The following is a 7,197-nucleotide window of genomic DNA, read 5'->3' on the forward strand; positions in this document are numbered from 1 at the left end:
AGTTCGGTACCTATATTTTATAGAAAATCATTTTCTCGACTGCAATCAGGTTTGTTACTTTCTGATTGCAGTCTACGGAAATATTCACTAAAAATTAACCATAAGTCCGTTTGACGAAATTCCAGTTGGAGGGTCATCCTGACAACAGTGACCAACTACTGTAAAAATTCCATGTGTCGATTTTACTTGGGTTTGAAGTTATGACTCCGAATATGACACACTTTTTCTGCAATAAAAATGCAGCTTGAGCTGCTGTCCAAAAACAGTACCTTAAAAATAGTAAACCATTTCGAAAAATTACGATTCCAGTGCCATTTGTTTAGTTATTCCAAAATACACATTTTAGGCTTCATAAAATCTGTTTTTCGATTTTAAAATGATCCCGTTACAGCCTGTTGAAGTTGGCTGGAAATTCAACTCAGCAAGTTGTTTACATTGTAGAAGTGACTAAAAACGCCTAAACAAAGACCCTAACCATGGTTAATTGATGAATAAATGTTCAAACTTCAATCATGCTTTAACCAACCCTAAACCATCCAGATTTCAACTTCATGCAACCCTTTCATCTTTGGTTTTTATGCAGAATTTCAAGTTCAACATTTTAGTGTTTTAGCTTTTGTGTGTCACGAACATTTAAACAAAACATAACAAGAACAAGATGGAACAAGGGTGTGAAGGGACTTACTACTAGCACAAGGCTAGGGTAGTAATCTTAGGGCAGAGATGATGAAGATGGTGGTGCTAGAGACTTGAACAAAGCTTCTTTGTGAATCCTTCAACTTGTAACTACTTTGAATATTCTTCAAGCTTGGAGAGGGATTTGTATGAAGAAGATTAAGGTATGTAAGTAATGGTGGTGGTGATTTTCGGTTATGGAGAGAGAGGGGGGGTGAGCCGAAAATAAGAGGGAAGGAGGAGGAAGGTTGAGTGATGATGATTTTCACCTTGTAAACATGCATTCTAGAACCTAGGGTAATCATACAATAATTCTTGGCCAATAGAACAAAGATTCCCTTTACACACAATCTAAACAAAATAATCTTTAAATAATTATGGCAGATTTTCGGTTGGGGGGGGTGGTAAAGTGAAAGTTTATGTTAACTAATAGGTATTAAGTTAGAAGGTTAGGGTATTTCCAAGTATAGTGGGTGTATGTCATGTTTACATGGTGTATGGGGATTTTTGTGACCATAAATAATTAAAAATGATAACATAATATTTCTGACAATATTTCCGTGTCTCGGGTAATGTCTGGTTGTTTGGTTTCGTATCGTTCCGGTAAAGCTTTTAATTGTACCGTATAACGTCTTTTGTGCATCTTTTTGTAACGAAATTAATTCCAACACTTAGGAAAGTGTCCAGGACCATTTAGTCAATACTCTATATAATATGAGTGTGTTAAAAGCTGAATTGTTACTAAAAATGCGGAATTATGTAATTAAATTGCGTTTTAGGCACTTTCCGGCACTCAAACTATCACCTAGTGACATAGTCTTATGGTCCTCACTTCCCTACACTCCATACTGGTGTAGTGTTTTATCCCTGGCCCATACTGGCCTAAAAATAGTGTCTGTCTAGGTGCTGGCATTGTCAGCATGCGTCTAAGTTATCTGCTCACTGTGCTAACTGTGCTTTGTGCATCAGGTTTGTCACTAAGAGTCTGTATGAAATAAATAGAGTGATTGTATGTAAAGAATGCACATGTATGTATATGACATAAATCAGTAAGCAGTTTAGGGCGTCAGATGTAATCAAGCACAGTCATTAAGCACATAATTTGGGTTAATTAATTTGTACAGTACCTGTAATTATGCGGGTTGTCACATGTTCTTCGAATGAGCAAATGTGCTCCCGAACGACAAGTGACCTACATTTCTGGGCTATTTCTGGATGGAGCCCTATCCTGGTGGAACTTACAAGTGCAAACTCTTGGTGAAGCCGTTGCTTATGCGATGACATGGAACGAGCTAAAAGAGCTCATGCGAAGGAAGTACTGCTCACGTGCGGAGATTCAGAAGCTGGAAACTGAATTCTGACACTTGAAAATGGAAGGTCCCAAAATTGCGGAGTATGTTCAAAGGTTCCACGATTTGTCTCATGTGGTGCCTTATATGGTTACACCGGAATTCAAACGCATCAAGCACTTTATTTGGGGTTTAGCTCCTCAGATCATGAGTATGGTCACTACTTCCAAGCCAGCGACAATCACAGAGGCCATCGATCTGAGTGTGGCTCTCACTGAGGAGGTCATCCGTTTGAACAAGTTTGCGAATGTTGAGCAGAAGAAGAAAGAGACTTACGTAGAGTCATCTGGCGAGAATAAAAGGAAGTTCTCAAACTTCAAGCAGGGTACAAGCAGTGTTGGCAAGAAAGGAGAATCAAGCACACCGGTCCAAGCTGCAACCGGTGTTGAGAAGAGAGGGAAGGGTTATATGGGTACACAGCCCAAGTGTAACACCTGCCAGTGTCATCATTCTGGCCGGTGTGGGCCAAAATATGTGAAGCTTGAGGGAAAGTTGGCCACTTGAAGGATACTTGCTGGGTTAATGCTGGCCGGGGAGGCCAAGGCGGTTTTGGTAATAGGAACAACAATCGTGGTGGTAATGGAAACCGACCGCAAGGAAATCATGGAGGGAATGGTAATCGAGGGAACAATACAAATCAAGCTGGGAATGTGAACCGCAACCAAAACAACGTTCAAGCTAGGAACGGAGGTCGTAATGGGCAAAGACTGGGCTATTTTAACTGTGGTGATATTGGGCACTTCAAGAAGGAATGCCCAACGCTGAATCAAGCACGGGGAAGTGTCTTTAACATCGGAGTGAGGAAAGCGCGCCAGGATCCCAACGTTGTCACTGGTACGTTCCCTATAAATCAACGCTTTGCATCTGTTTTGTTTGATACTGGTGCCGATTATAGCTTTGTGTCGTTAGAATTTAAGAGTATGCTTGGGTTAACCGCTAGTAAGTTAGATGTTTTGTATTCAACTGAAATGGCTAATGGAAAGCTAGTTGAAGCTAATGAAGTTGTCAGAGGTTGTGTAATTGAGTTGGGAGAGCGTGAGTTCGCTTTAGACCTACTACCAGTCAAGTTGGGAAGCTTCGACGTGGTAGTAGGGATGGATTGGTTGTTAAGAAACAAGGCTGAGGTTATTTGCCACGAAAAGATCATTCGTATCCCGACAGAAGATGGAGAAACGATCGTGGTTCACGGAGAGAAGCACGATACACCCCTAAGAATCATCAGCTGTCTGAAAGCTCGAAGGTGTTTACAGAAGGGATATGTTGCCTTGTTCGCACACATCATGGACAAAGAAGCTGCTGAGCCGAAGATCGAAGACATCCCTGTCGTAAAAGAGTATCATGAAGTCTTTCCAGAAGACTTGCCAGGATTGCCACCCCAAAGGCAAGTGGAGTTCCATATTGACTTAGTTCCAGGCGTCGCGCCTGTGGCTAAGGCACCTTATCGACTTGCCCCATCAGAGATGCAGGAGTTGTCAACACAACTCCAGGAGCTGTTAGACAAAGGATTCATCAGACCAAGCTTCTCACCTTGGGGAGCTCCAGTTCTGTTTTTCAAGAAGAAAGACGGTAATTTTCGTATGTGTATTGACTAACGGGAGTTGAACAAGTTGACTATCAAGAATAGGTATCCTCTGCCAAGGATTGATGACCTATTCGACCAGCTGCAAGGTTCAAGCTACTACTCAAAGATCGATTTGCGATCAGGTTATCATCAGCTGAGAATACAAGAGGAAAGTATTCCCAAGACTGCTTTCAGAACTCGATATGGACATTACGAGTTCTTGGTTATGCCGTTTGGGTTGACAAACGCGCCAGCTGTTTTTATGGATTTGATGAACAGAGTGTGTAAGCCGTACCTAGACAAGTTCATGATTGTGTTTATCGACGACATTTTGATCTATTCGAAGACAAAGGCTGAGCACGAACAGCATTTAAGAGCTATTTGGAGTTGCTGAAGAAGGAAAAGTTGTATGCCAAATTCTCGAAGTGCGAATTTGGTTACGCGAAGTGCAATTTCTTGGAGACGTGGTTAATGGAGATGGAATCCACGTGGATCCCACAAAGATCAAAGCGATAAAGAATTGGGAGACTCCAAAAACGCCAACCGAGATTCGACAATTCTTAGGTTTGGCTGGGTATTATCAAAGGTTCATTAAGGATTTCTCAAAAATCGCTCAATCCTTGACTTTCCTCACGTAGAAGGATAAGAAGTTTGATTGGGGAATCAAACAGGAAGAAGCATTCCAGATATTGAAAGACACGCTTTGCAATGCGCCAATCTTATCGCTACCAGAAGGAACATACGATTTTGTGGTATATTGTGACGCCTCCCGTCAAGGTTTGGGTTACGTGTTGATGCAACGCCAGAAGGTTATAACTTACGCGTCGCGCCAATTTAAAGTTCATGAGAAGAATTATACCACGCATGACTTGGAGCTAGGCGCAGTGGTATTCGCGTTAAAAATCTGGAGACATTATTTATACGGTACGAAGTGTGCGATCTTCACGGATCATAAGAGCCTACAACACATATTCGACCAGAAGGAGCTAAATATCAGACAAAGACGCTGGGTCGAATTGTTGAACGATTACGACTGCGAGATCAAGTACCATCCAAGGAAGGCGAATGTGGTCGCCGATGCCCTAAGTCGTAAAGAAATAATCAAGCCCATAAGGGTTAGGGCTTTGGAGATGATTATTCAGACAGATCTTTCTCTGCGCATTCGTGCCACATAGAAAGAAGCTCTAAAAGAAAGAAACATTGAAAAGGAATATCTCTGTGGAATGGAGAAACAGTTGGTACCAAACGAGGAAGGAACATTATGTTTCATGAGACGAATTTGGGTTCCTCTGTTTGGTGGTTTGAGAAAAGTTATATTTGATGAAGCTCACAAATCACGGTACTCTATCCATCCAGGAGCGGATAAGATGTATCATGATCTTAAGGATTATTATTGGTGGCCTAGGATGAAAGGCGATGTTGTTGTTTACGTTAGCAAGTGCTTAACGTGCGCCAAGGTAAAAGCTGAATACAAGAAGCCTTCAAGACTTCTGCAACAACCTGAGATTCCTTAGTGGAAATGGGAACAAATTTCAATGGATTTCATAACGAAGTTACCAAGAACGCCAAAAGGTCACGACACTATTTGGGTAATAGTAGACAGATTAACAAAATCTGCGCACTTCTTACCCATCAGAGAGAAGGACAACACAAGCAAGTTAGCTGAAATATACATGAGAGAGATTGTTGCACGTCATGGAGGGCCTCTCTCGATCATCTCTGATAGAGACGGAAGGTTTGTGTCAAGGATTTGGCAATCCTTTCAAGAAGCATTTGGATCTCAGTTGAATCTGAGTACCGCTTTTCACCCACAAACTGATGGACAGAGCGAGAGAACTATTCAGACATTAGAAGATATGTTGAGAGCATGTGTTATGGATCTGGGTGGTAGCTGGGATAAACATTTACCATTGGTCGAATTTTCGTACAACAACAGCTACCACACCAGTATTGGAGCCGCACCATTTGAAGCTCTATATGGACGCAAGTGCAGATCACCGCTTTGTTGGTCTGATGCAGGTGATAGACAATTGGTTGGTCCTGATGTGGTCCAGGAAACCACATATAAGATTGCACAGATCCGAGATCGCATCAAGGCGGCTCGCGATCGACAAAAATGCTATGCGGACCGGAGAAGGAAACCTCTGGAGTTCGAGGTAGGAGACATGGTATTGTTGAAGGTATCACCCTGGAAGGGTGTGGCACGCTTCGGGAAGCGTGGAAAGTTGAATCCGCGTTATATTGGTCCATTCAGGATTCTGGAAAGGATTGGTTTAGTAGCACACAAGTTGGACTTACCTGCCAAGCTTAATGGTGTTCACGATACATTTCATGTATCAAATCTGAAGAAGAGTCCAACGCAAGAAACTGTTGTCATTCCCACTGACGAGATTCATATTGACGACACGCTCCATTTTGTTGAAGAACCCGTTGAGGTTACAGATTAGAAGATAAACAAAACCCGCAGGAGCAATGTCAAACACGTCAAAGTTCGTTGGAACGCAAGACATGGTCCAGAATACACCTGGGAACGTGAGGATCGGATGAAAGAAAAATACCCCCTTATTTCCCAAGACCCCTGCAACTAGAAGCAGAACCTAAAATTTCGGGACGAAATTTTCTTAACGGGGGGAGAATGTGCCAACCCTCACCAAAACAGGTATCCGTACAAATTAATTAATATTTAATTAATTCTTAATTACTGTGTGATGAAACAATGGTTAACCAGGCAGGGTTAACTCACTGGTCTCGTCAAGAAGGGTTAATCCTTTCCTCTCGAGGGTCGCTGGCTGGATCGTCCGCTGGTTGATCTCCTGCACAAGGGAAACAAACCGTGACTCGTAACAAGGAGGATGGGGTGGGGGGTGCTCCTTGTTACCACTCTCCGGCGTGAGAATCAGTAGTCTGCTTGGGAAGCAAAGTATGATAGTAGTAGTAGTGAGAGAGTTGTGAAGAGATACCTCAAACCTGGTTTGGGGTTGGTATTTATAGCCGAGGAGTGAAGGAGGAGGTGGATGGACGGACTGACGACATGCTGCACCTTTGCAAGTGTGTCAGGCTTGTCGGTTGTGGAGGTATCGCCACGTCAGTCTGTCGCTTACGTAGACCTGACAGGCGACTGTCATTGGTGGTATTTGCACCGTGGTGTCAGTCCCACTTGTTGAGCGCACAGGATGCGGTGCGGGCCGCATCGCTGCTTGCGGTAACTTTTGATGTTCCCGCGTCTCATGCTTTGATCAAGAAATACGCGAGATGCGGTGCCAGCCGCATCGTCGTCCGTGGAGACTGTTGTTGTTCCCTGCATCCTTTGTCATGACGAAAATGCCCATATGATGCGGTGCCAGCCGCATCGTTACGTTCATCTGCTTCCACATACAAGGTAAGGCTTCTCGTCCTCAGACCGATCGGATTCGAAGGACGTGACCGCATGGACGTGGTTTATTGCTGGTGGGGGTTTATATGTTAAGGGTGATGGTCGATTTAGGACCATACCCCTTCAAGTCCCCCAGTCTAGTGTTGCTGCCTCGTGTAAGTTGCATGTGGGAGGAGCACTGGACTATGGTGTCTGGAAGGTAGTTTACAGCCTGGAGAAAATTCTAGGCCATGTAGATG

This window comes from Helianthus annuus, chromosome 13 (genome assembly GCF_002127325.2).
Source record: "Helianthus annuus cultivar XRQ/B chromosome 13, HanXRQr2.0-SUNRISE, whole genome shotgun sequence".
NCBI classification, from domain to species: Eukaryota; Viridiplantae; Streptophyta; class Magnoliopsida; order Asterales; family Asteraceae; genus Helianthus; species Helianthus annuus.